Below are 12,402 nucleotides of genomic sequence, written 5' to 3' on the forward strand. Positions count from 1 at the left end.
GGAGACGCTCCTTCAGAGGTACACTGGGCCAAGGCCATTTAGGGCTTTAAAGGTCAACACCAACACTTTGAATTGTGCTTGGAAACATACTGGGAGCCAATGTAGGTCTTTCAGGAACAGTGATATATGGTCTCGGCAGCCGCCCCCAGTCACCAGTCTAGCTGCTGCATTCTGGATTAGTTGTAGTTTCCGAGTCACCTTCAAAGGTAGCCCCACATAGAGCGCATTGCAGTAATCCAAGCAGGAGATAATAGAGCATGCACCACTCTGGTGAGACAGTCCGCAGGCAGGTAGGGTTGGTAAAGAAAACTTTACCACAGGAACTGAAAACTTTTTCATCTCATGAGGAATTTTATGTGATTACAGTTTTTTTCTTTTTTAAATCTGTCCACAAGAAACCTGTGCAAATGAGGGAGCCGATGTTTGTCTGCAGACAGTTTTTCCGGGTCATGTGGCCAGCATGACTAAGCCGCTTCTGGCGAAAACAGAGCAGTGCACGGAAACGCCATTTACCTTCCTGCCAGAGCAGTACCTATGTATCTACTTGCACTTTGACGTGCTTTCGAACTATTAGGTTGGCAGGAGCTGGGACCGAACAATGGGAGCTCATCCTGTCATGGGGATTCAAACCGCCGACCTTCCAATCGACAAGCCCAAGGCTCAGTGGTTTACACCCAAGTGCCACCCGCGTCCCTTAACATCTCGAAAGCACCAGCTCATAACATGATGGAACATAGCAAGGAGCAAATGAGCGCATTCCACAATATTCTGGATAGCCAGAGACCTATATACTAAATGTGCACCCATCAAACAAGCATGTTTAATGTTTGGTATTTAAGATCTTTTGGTATAGCTTTCATCTGATCATTTTAGTTTCTGCCAGAGGCTCTTCCCATTGGTGTCCTTTTTGGTAGTTTCTTCTGACAGTTACACATTTAAACAAAAGGTTCTTTGTATGTGTGTGTGTGTATATTTTAATAAACTTTTTCTTTTTATAGTAAAGGTTATGTTGTGTTAGGATGAGTGCATAAAAGGTCTCAGAGCATCTTCTGTTTAGCCCGCAGAGGAGCTGTGAGCCTCGGGCAGAAGGAATTGCAGATTGCTAGCCGATTAGAATAAAAAATATTCTTTTTAATATTTTTGTATGCTTTATTGCTTTTTCACTTGCTTGACAGTTCCATCTACCCACTGCCATAGGCTATCTTCATCAGTGACTGATCTCTTTTCCCTCTCCTGTCCAACAATGCAGGAACATTTGAATTGCAGGACAGACTAGAAACCTTTATTTCATATAATAATAATTGTTACAATAGAAAGTGACTGCTGTGCACTGAACATTCTTGAATGTCACTTGACTCACATTTAAATATTCTCCTCTATGTCTCACTGTAACAAAGAAACTGAATACTAAACAATGGAGCCATTACCAATCCAAAATCTACATCCTTCTACTACTTGACAGTCATTGGTCAGTAGGACTATTTTACCTACTGCCCAGGTGATTATGAGTGTAATGAATGACTAATGGTTATGCATGCAACACACAACATACATAAACATCCATGGAGTAAATTTTTTTAAGTGTTGAAGTAATATGTGAAGTAATATGTGGCATATCCTTCTCTCTCTCTCTCGGAAATATAGCAGATCAAAGAAACTGGACTGTCACATTTAGGGGTCACCCTTCTGGATAAAGCGGGGTTGGGGGAACGTGTAAATTATATTTGGACAGCATCCTCGTTGCTTGCATTTTGTCCACAGATTCCACTGAGATGGAAAGCTGTCTCAACATTTCAGAAACCACCTTGGTATCACAAATTCCAAATACAGGCATATTGATTTGGTACATGTGTTTGGGTGGATGTGTTTGGGTGTCTTCTTGGTTAACAAAAGAAAAATTTAATGCAGAACTGTATAAAGAGTCTACATCCACTGTTCAACTTGGTGTGTCAGTTTTTTCATAAGCATCAACAACAGTTAATTTACTGACATTTACTGGTGACTTCCTAGTGCTGGGCTATTGTTAATCTCATTGCCACTAGACTAGCCATCTATGGGAGAAGAGGCTCCTATTCACCAGGGTGGGTGAGGGATGAAGTAGGCTAACTTTTCACCCTGAAACATTTCATTGTGAAACTTTTTATAGGCCAATGTTCAACAGAGTCCTGTGAAGAACACTCACTGTTCTATAATATATCAAGAACTTTTCTGGGTGGTGGTTTGTATAAATTATTTTCTCATCAACCCTTTTACAAGGCAAGTTAAATGATGGGAATGAGGAAAAATCAGCCTTGAATAATTTCTAAAAAGAAACATGCCAAAATCAATCAGACAAATTATTAGCAATGAATAATTTGACCAGCTCAATTAGGCTAAAATGTCAGCATTAGCCACTGTCAGAAAGAGGTTAGCTAATCAGATAAAATCATCTGACTGTTCTGTGGGACAAATTTTAATGATACAACAACCTTCAATGAAACTCTATACAATTCCTGCTTCACAGTTCACAATAATCTCTCAGATATAGTTTTATAGTTTCAAAATGCAAATCCCAAACAAATCATTCTTTAAATTCCCTGTCTCTAGCCTACTTGTCCACCTACAATCATTACGGAAGAAACATTTGCTTCTGATCAAACGTTTGACATCAACGCAAACCAAAACCAGTATTTAATCATGCTGGTAAAGAGGTCAGAATATGGTAAAAACAATCCTAGTTCATCATGAAATGAACCCCTGGATCTGCTTTAGTCTAAACATGGGGTACTTGAGACCCTCTAGATGTTGCAAGAATATAACTGCCATCAGTCCCCACCCAGCATGGCCAATATATACGCAACTCCCCATCCCCTAAAGGTCATTCCATCCAACTCCCTTCAATGCAGGAATCTCAACTAAAGCATCCATAATAGATGGCCATCCAACCTCTGCTGAAAAACCTCCAATGAAGGAGAGTCTACTACCTTCCAAATGAGTCTGTTCCAAGGCTACTTACTCTGTCTAGCCGTCAGATTTTAGGCACAGGAATTTCTTAGCCTTGCTGTCTTACATTTTAAAAGTAAATTATATGGTAGATTGGCCCTAACAACTTTTAAGTGCAAATCAGTGATCTATGGCACTTCCAAGAGTGTTTCGTTACAACTATATTGCAGGCAGAGAAGTTGGCATGAATGTTGAGGAACACAGTGATGGCAAAATTACAAAACACTATGAGAAATACTCATGAATGGATGGAGACTCTTTCGCTGTTTTCAGAATTGGAATACAATCCATGGGGAGAGGGGGAGGATTAACTATGCCACGAATTATTAACAGCTTGATATTAGAGTCCCAGTGACTAGAGTATATTTGGGGTTCTAATCCTGGCCCAGCCTGACATATTTGGGCTGCTGCTGCTAAACCTAGCTAGAAACTACTTGCAAACTTTGATCACCAGGATTATGGCATGGGTCCTGCAGAGTTGAAGAAAACACAGCCTGAACATAGAAAAGTATTTTCTTCTTCAGAGTATCTGAAAACTGACAAACAAGGTAAGTATTCTATCATTCAGAAATCACTCTCACCTTTCTTGGAACTGCTTCTTAAACTGTCCATGGGATAGCTCTTTCTCTGGTATCTATGATGAAGGGTCCCAAACGTGTGACGCGCACCTGCATTAAAAAAACAAACCAGAGCTCATATTTAGATCAGTGAAGCAGATAATGTAGGGAGGGTAATGCTGAGCCCATAGACCTAAAGAAAAACAGAGACGTAGGACATCATAGAGCTACAACACAGAGAAAAGATAAGAAACAACCGAGTCACATGATTCACCTTGTTGTCTCCACCCATAAAAGCAAGCTCTGCCATGGAACAGCAAAGCAGCTGCATGAGAAGCCTGCAGAGGCTACAGAAAGAACTGTGAGTGGAGGGATGTCCTATTTGCCATCCTTGGGCCCACCTGGGAATATCACCAAACCTGCTATATCCTGGAACTGAATGTGGAGACTGCAGTCAGGAACAGCCCAAGACCTTTTGGCACCTGAAGTGAACCACAAAATAGTGCTTCCCAAGCAAGGGGAAAAGTGCTGAATGAAGCTCTACATCGGGAACAAGGGGGGAGGGATGCGGAATAAAGATCTACACTGGCATCTGTTGCCCCTGTGGATTCTGCTGCCTGAGGTGGTTGCCTCAACTTACATCATGGGTGGGCTGGTCCTAAGTGCAGCTGACTGCTGAATAGGGCGTAATGTGGGAAGCCCGAGTATATGCCATCTACCCTGGTGGCAGTTGATAAAAATTGCCTAGAGAGAGTACAACAGCAGGTTCTTGGAGCTCTCTTCTTTGTGAGATTTTGCAGGTGAGCTGTGAGCTTGTTTGGTCCCTGAGAGGGTGGGTGAGTTGAGTCCTGCATAAAAGCCAGGTTGAGAAGAAGTGTGTCATTAAGAAGGAACTGGTAACAGGTCTATATTTGTATCAACATAGCATCTGCACATGTAAATACCATAGTCAAAACAAAATAAAATAAAAAATTGCTTCCAGTAGCACCTTAGAGACCAACTAAGTTTGTTCTTGGTATCTGAAGAAGTGTGCATGCACACGAAAGCTCATACCAAGAACAAACTTAGTTGGTCTCTAAGGTGCTACTGGAAGGAATTTTTTTTTGTTTGTTTGTTTTGACTATGGCAGACCAACACGGCTATCCACCTGTAAATGTAAATACCATGTGTATTTTCGTAACATTTGTTGTTTTAAGTTGTCTGTCTTGGTATAGTTCTCTGCACAACTCTTAGACACACACACACACACACACACACACAAACACAAACACTATCCAGCAAAGGAATTTTTGTTTAAATGGGTGTGTGTATAGATATAGAGAGTTAGTACACCAAACAAAGGAAGGAAATGAAGCCTGCAAGTGAATTGAGGTTAGCAAGTTCTCTGCAGAAAACAAGCTCCACCTTTTTTTGGGGGGGGGGGTGCTCAAGAGTAACTCTTGCACAGTTATCAGTGGGTAGGTGAAATGTAGGAGCACAGGGGTTGGGTGAGAAGGAACAAAGCTGGGGGCAAAAGAGTAATGGTGCTGTGCAAGACATCTGCCTCTCTTATTTTTCCTGGAGGGCAAAAAAAATCTTTTGTTATCAACTTGTTCAGTTAAATTACAAGCTCCAGCAAAGCCGATTACATACTATCCAGTGCCTCTTGCTATTCTTAGTCATTTGACTACGACTTCAGCCCAAAGGAGGTGCTTTCTCTCTAGACGTTGCAGAATTTTCAGCTGAAATAATTAATTTCACTCTCACTTAAGTAAATCTCTAGTTCAATAGACGCTGTTCCAATTGTTCTTGATCAAAGTTTTGATGCCCTGCTCTGGGGAGCAATGAAGCCATTCCCCCCCCCCCCTTACAAACAATATCACTCCATAGCCTCATGACAGCAGTATCTCCACATATACAGGAGTAAGAAAGAGCAGTCAAGAGAGCATGTCTTTTCACTCTCAATAAAAGGTTTCCTCCTGTCTGTCATTCCCCCCCCCATAAGAAAGCATCAAAATAACAACTTCGACTCTAAGTGGCTCGTATTAAAGTTGTGCTCTTCATAAGCCCATCTAAAAGACATTTGTTGCTATTAAGGGCTTCAGTTTTTGAAAGCCAAGCTACACAGTATCTATCAAAATATTTGTACTTGTCTGTAAACTGCTGGCTCAACATTTAAGCTATCATTTCTTGGGTAACTAATCTCTACTATGAAGTAACACCCTAGGATTATAACCATATTTATACACTACTAGATAAATCGCAGGATAAAAAACATTTGAGGGTTATTTCAGGAGGAACTGGAATGTTCTGTGCTGACCTATTTCTCAAACTGTAATAGCTTTCTTAAGAGTGGATCATGTTTTATTGGGATTAATATTGACTTAAGGTGCCTGAAATGGATAAGTGTCTTCCCAAGTGCATCCTGGGGCTCTTTCAAATATTAGTCAGAGAAATAAGTTCTGGCAGTGTTTTGAGAAAGCACTTCTATTTGCTTAATTCAAATATATGTCTGGATGAGCATGATCAATGTTCATTAAAAAAAAACTACCAAAGTGACAGGTACACAAAACAGCTTTGGATGTTTGTACATTTAAGCTTTCAGAGTGTTAATGAATAAATGGACCGTGTGCTTCCAGACGCAGGAAGGCACCATCTATAACTTTATATATTTGACACTTGATTACTCTTAGAAAGAATCTGGCTTGTGTGTTTGTTTCAAAACTTGCAAGGATGGTACTACTTAAAAACAAGCTGCAGGAAGCATAATCTTTTAAAATTCAAAGAAAAAGGAAGTGGTGATATTTTGGTGAAATAAAAGATTTATTATCTTCAATATTGCCACTATCTAATTTAATACAAAGTTTAGTTTAAAATAAAAATTGCCTCCACATGCTCCATAAGCTACTATTCCCTCTACCCACTTCAAATGTACGCAATATTTATGAGCGATCTCTGCTATAGGGGAACTGATTCCAAGTTACAAAAATGGACTCTTCTTAAAACTTAAACAGAAAAGAGCCCAGGTCATGAAAACTTGCTTGATTTACAAATTAGCAGGAATAATAAAGGATGTAAAAATTTACTCCTGATTTCTCAAGGTTTGACTGGGGACTTGCTTCTGCCAGCCACAACCTAAACTAAAAAAGAAAGAAAGAAACGTGACAGAGGGAAGATTCTCACTCCCCAAAAGCTTGTACAGCGAGCACAAAGGCTTGTAATATTGCAGTCAAGCAGAAATTTACAGACCAAGTTTGCAAAGCAACAGAACAAAAAGAACACTTTTTGTGATGAATGGCTTCCATCTGTGGAGTTCACAGGCAAAAAGAAACTAGATTAATCTAAAGCCTAACAAGATGAATACAGAGTCATCTATATGCTCTAAAAACCGTGACTAAGGAATGTGTAAAGGGAAGCCTTAGACAACCAACACACTTTGGTAACCACTTGTGGGGGGGTGGGGGTGGGAGGGAACGGTGATTCAATTATGTAAAGTGGACAAGGTTTTTTTATTTAATTTTCCTGAGAAGTTATCCCTTGTATAGCAAATCTTAACCAAGGGACTGATTCAGTTTCCATCTGCATCCCCTATGTGTACTGGTCCACACACGAAAGTTTTCACCTGTCAACCTACCAGCAGCTCTCCCACCAGCACAGGAATGCACTTGTGGAATTGCTATGGATGCCTTGTGGCATGAATAAGGATTAAGCTTAAAATGTTCGCTTAAAAATAAATAAATCCTGGCACATTAATTGCTCTTGTGCATGTAAAAAAGCCCAAACCTTCTAAAATATTATCTATCCAGTAAAGCCCTAGAGCTAAAGTTGCAATTGTGGTCATTACACTGTTGGTGCTCCCGACTATAAGAGCAGCTTCACACCAGTTGGACACTTACAGCTGTATGCAATGTTAAGAAAGGTGCTATAAATAAAAGCACTTTCTACCTTCCAGAGCATTCACTTTTGGCATGCTAATTGCATATATACAATCACCCAGAAGACTGTAGCTCTGCCCCTGACTTTAGTTGTTTCCCAGTAAGGCAGTAACCACTCAGCGAAAGTTAATACTCAAGCTGGTGATTGCAAGGTGTGCTTACTGGCAGAACTTCCAGCTGCAGGGAAGGTCTGAGGATTTTAATATGACATCACAAGAGGCAGCTACCATTTTTTTCCTTGTTACTTTTGCAGCTAAAACAAGGCATAGGCACAAACATCTCCTAGGTTGCATGTGTCTCATCTTGCTGCTCTGGATAGGGCTGCCACTGCTACAAGAAAAATGATGGAAACCTATAAAGAATTATAGCCTGAGGTGGGTGCTACATCTGCACAGCTCCTCTGGTTTTGTTGTTTGTTTGTTTTTCATATGTGACATTATCCTTGCCAGACTCGATGCCTTTAGGCAAACAGCTTGCTGCTTTACTACCCCTTTGATGAAACAAAACTGATGAATGGGGTTGGGTGTTTTTGCTCATTTGTTTTTTCATCCTTATACTCACGTCTGTTCTGGTTTTTAAAACTGCAACATGTTCTTCTTATCTGTAATTAAATAATGCCCTAATTTTTTATAAAGAGTGTGTTGGGGGGGGCGCTATTCATTTTCTCTCACAAAAATGACTTGGCAAGTCTTCCTTGAGCTCAGAGTTGGCAGAGGAGGAGATGACTGAGACTAAGGCTATCATACCACCAGCTGGGTAGTTGGACCAGTCTCCCATGGCTGGTGGATCAGACTCCATGGAGCCCAAGGCTGGTTGTCCAAAGCCTGCAGCAGAATCACAAATGTGTACATCAAGCCTCACTTGCTGTTGGAATTGAGTGCCTGCATTTACCATCCCTCCTACTAGCAGTACAATACATGGAAATGCAGAAAAGCAAACAAGGGCAATACTACTTCCCAAACACCACAAGAAAAGTGACATTCTTTCCTTTAACATACATGTTGACATCAGACAGACCCTAGCCCCAGGTGAGTGGTTTGCTGTCCGAACCACTCACAAGGCCTCCAATGAAAAGTTCCTCTTTGTCGTCCATCTGGACTGAAGCCTAGGTGAATATCTGAAAGAAGAAAACCTCTTATTTCTCTTATTTGGTAAGGATTTTTTTAAATTTTTTTAAATTTGGTAAGGATTTTTTCGTACAGACTAAAGGTGTTGCTATGGGCAGCGCGTGTGCACCAAGCATTGCAAATTTGTTCATGGGAAAGATTGAGGAAGACTTCATTTTGAATCAGGAAGTTAACCCTTTTTTTGATAACATAATATTCTATAAGAGGTTCGTGGATGATCTGTTCTTGATTTTTGAAACAGCTGAAAATATAACTGAATTCTTTTCTTGGTGCAATAACATCCATCCCAACATAAAATACACATGCCATCACCATAGCCTAGAAGTAACGTTCCTAGACACTATAGTATATCGCGATACTGCTAACAAACTAGCAGTTCGAACCTTTAAAAAGCCCACAGACAAAACATCATATCTTCATTATAAATCTTTTCACCCTACCAATTTAAAACATAACTTACCTTATGGCCAATTCTTACGGATTAAACGCAACTCCACTTCTCCAAAGGATTATAAGATTGATAGTCAGGTCATGGCACAAGAATTCTTCTCAAGGGGGTACCCACATGAAGTGATTAGAACAGCACAAACCAGAGCCCTTCAAAGACCTAGATATAGTTTATTTGAAAAACGTCCCAGACAAGAAACTCCTTCCATAACATGTGCCATCGATCACACTCCACTCGCATATTCTATCAGCAAAATAATCAAGAAGCACTGGCACCTTATAAAAGAAATACCAGGTTGTTCTTTAACACCACGCATAGGTTTCCGCAGAACAAAAAACCTTAAAAACATGCTAGTACATGCAGCATTACCAGACCTAGAAAGTCATAACCAATCTGTTTTACAGGGACATTTTAAATGTGGGAAATGCGCTGCTTGTAAATTAACCAAGGAAGTGAAAAAATTCAATATACCAGGGACCAACAATACTATCCAACTAGAATCATTCACAACCTGCGACTCTAGAGGAGTCGTATATGCTATACAATGTATCTGTGGCCTATGGTACATAGGAAGCACCATAAGACCAGTTAAAATGCGAATACTGGAGCATAAAAATCGTATTCATAATAAGATCATGGAAGCACCCCTTACTTCACATTTTGTCGAGGCGAACCATAAACCCACGGACTTTCAATGGTTTGTGATTTACAAGCATTCTATCCCTGAGGCAAACATTGAAGCTTTAAAGAAGAAATTACATCAGAAGGAATCCTATTGGATATACAGGTTTGGGTCCTTAGCCCCCACAGGTTTAAATCTCAATATTGATTTCAGTCCTTATTTATAAGCTGGGGAAACTTTTGCATATTAGTTTTCTGACAATTATATAAATTTATAATATATTCATATAGTCCCTGACAACAAGATCGAGGCTTGGACCATATAAGAATTCTTACAGAAATTTTATAGGTTTCCTTATAACCTTCTTAAGAAATGGTTAAAGTCTGTATATCATGTACTGATGTTGTCAATGAAGTTAGATCTTTAAATGGTGCTATATCTTTAAATATCTACATCAAGCACAAATAGTAATCTGTTCCTTTAAATGTTAACCTGCCTGCAAGTATTTAACTTGGAGATACTTAGAGTCCTCATTAGCTGTATTGGAAAGATGTGAGTCTGAGGCACTGGGAATAGCTGTTATGTTTTCTTTGTTCTGATGTGATGGTGAGTACATGAACTTTTCATTGTATAATTGAATGTATTGGATATTGAATTTATATCTGTAGTGAAGTTGATGGTTTGTATTGTTGTTACCAAAGAAGTCCAGACCTTGAGGAAACCGTCGGTGAAACGGGAAGTTGGAAGCTAGCCACCCGTCGGGAGAACACACCCACATGTTGGAGGGATTCTGAAGCACCTTCCCCAACATTGTGAGATTGGACTTTCGTGTCTGATAGACATTTTCTATACCATCTTCATCATTACATTTATGGCACTTTGTATTTTTGCACGTTGTAGTAGCACTTTATATTAGCACTTTGATGATTCAGAGCATAGGTTTGCCTTTGATGGAATATTTATAAACGTCCGTTACATTACGACATTGTCAGTTTAGTTTTCATATTTATGCCATTCCTCCAGTTATTCACACGGTTTTGTATATTTATTTCAAACTCATGTTAGTAGCTTCGAGAACACTGTCCAACCATCTCATCCTCTGTCGTCCCCTTCTCCTTGTGCCCTCCATCTTTCCCAACATCAGGGTCTTTTCTAGGGAGTCTTCTCTTCTCATGAGGTGGCCAAAGTACTGGAGCCTCAACTTCAGGATCTGTCCTTCTAGTGAGCACTCAGGGCTGATTTCTTTGAAAATGGATAGGTTTGATCTTCTTGAAGTCCATGGGATTCTCAAGAGTCTCCTCCAGCACCATAATTCAAAAGCATCAATTCTTCGGCGATCAGCCTTCTTTATGGTCCAGCTCTCACTTCCGTACATTACTACTGGGAAAACCATAGCTTTAACTATACAGACCTTTGTCGGCAAGGTGATGTCTTTGCTTTTTAAGATGCTGTCTAGGTTTGTCATTGCTTTTCTCCCAAGAAGCAGGCGTCCTCTAATTTCGTGACTGCTGTCACCATCTGCAGTGATCATGGAACCCAAGAAAGTGAAATCAACTCACTGCCTCCATTTCTTCCCCTTGTATTTGCCAGGAGGTGATGGGACCAGTGGCCATGATCTTAGTTTTTTTGATGTTGAGCTTCAGACCATATTTTGCGCTCTCCTCTTTCACCCTCATTAAAAGGTTCTTTAATTCCTCCTCACTTTCTGCCATCAAGGTAGTATCATCAGCATATCTGAGGTTGTTGATATTTTTTCCGGCAATCTTAATTCTGGTTTGGGATTCATCCAGTCCAGCCTTTCGCATGATGAATTCTGCATATAAGTTAAATAAGCAGGGAGACAATATACAGCCTTGTCGTACTCCTTTCCCAATTTTGAACCAATCAGTTGTTCCATATCCAGTTCTAACTGTAGCTTCTTGTCCCACATAGAGATTTCTCAGGAGACAAATGAGGTGATCCGGCACTCCCATTTCTTTAAGAACTTGCCATAGTTTGCTGTGGTTGACACAGTCAAATGCTTTTGCGTAGTCAATTAAGCAGAAGTAGATGTTTTTCTGGAACTCTCTAGCTTTCTCCATAATCCAGCGCATGTTTGCAATTTGGTCTCTGGTTCCTCTGCCCCTTCGAAATCCAGCTTGCACTTCTGGGAGTTCTCGGTCCACATACTGCTCAAGCCTGCCTTGTAGAATTTTAAGCATAACCTTGCTAGCGTGTGAAATGAGTGCAATTGTGCGGTAGTTGGAGCATTCTTTGGCACTGCCCTTCTTTGGGATTGGGATGTAGACTGATCTTCTCCAATCCTCTGGCCACTGCTGAGTTTTCCAAACTTGCTGGCATAATGAGTGTAGCACCTTAACAGCAGCATCTTTTAAATTTTTTAATAGTTCAGCTGGAATATCATCACTTCCACTGGCCTTGTTGTTAGCAAGGCTTTCTAAGGTCCATTTGACTTTACTCTCCAGGATGTCTGGCTGAAGGTCAGCAACCACACTACCTGGGGTGTATGAGACCTCCATATCTTTCTGGTATAGTTCCTCTGTGTATTCTTGCCACCTCTTCTTGATGTCTTCTGCTTCTGTTAGGTCCTTTCCACTTTTGTCCTTAATTGTGGTAATCTTTGTACGAAATGTTCCTTTCATATCTCCAATTTTCTTGAACAAATCTCTGGTTTTTCCCATTCTGTTATTTTCCTCTATTGGTGCAAAGGGTAGCATTATACAACATGATTGGGACTGTATTTTTACTTTCA

At 40.3% G+C, this 12,402-nt stretch overlaps 1 protein-coding gene across 3 annotated transcripts in view; it reads right to left on the reverse strand.

The window, feature by feature from the left end:
* Nucleotides 1–12,402, reverse strand: part of CNTN4 (contactin 4) — a 514,690-nt gene that overhangs the window by 342,115 nt on the left and 160,173 nt on the right. For 2 of the 3 annotated variants that reach the window (XM_033141194.1, XM_033141189.1), the window contains exon 1: nt 3,564–3,644. The exons of the other annotated variant lie outside the window; for it this stretch is intronic. The gene's annotated coding sequence lies outside the window, so the exon portion shown is untranslated. Of the gene's footprint in view, nt 1–3,563; nt 3,645–12,402 lie in introns of those variants that run through there. 3 annotated transcript variants of the gene reach the window in all.

This window comes from Lacerta agilis, chromosome 2, assembly GCF_009819535.1.
Source record: "Lacerta agilis isolate rLacAgi1 chromosome 2, rLacAgi1.pri, whole genome shotgun sequence".
NCBI classification, from domain to species: Eukaryota; Metazoa; Chordata; class Lepidosauria; order Squamata; family Lacertidae; genus Lacerta; species Lacerta agilis.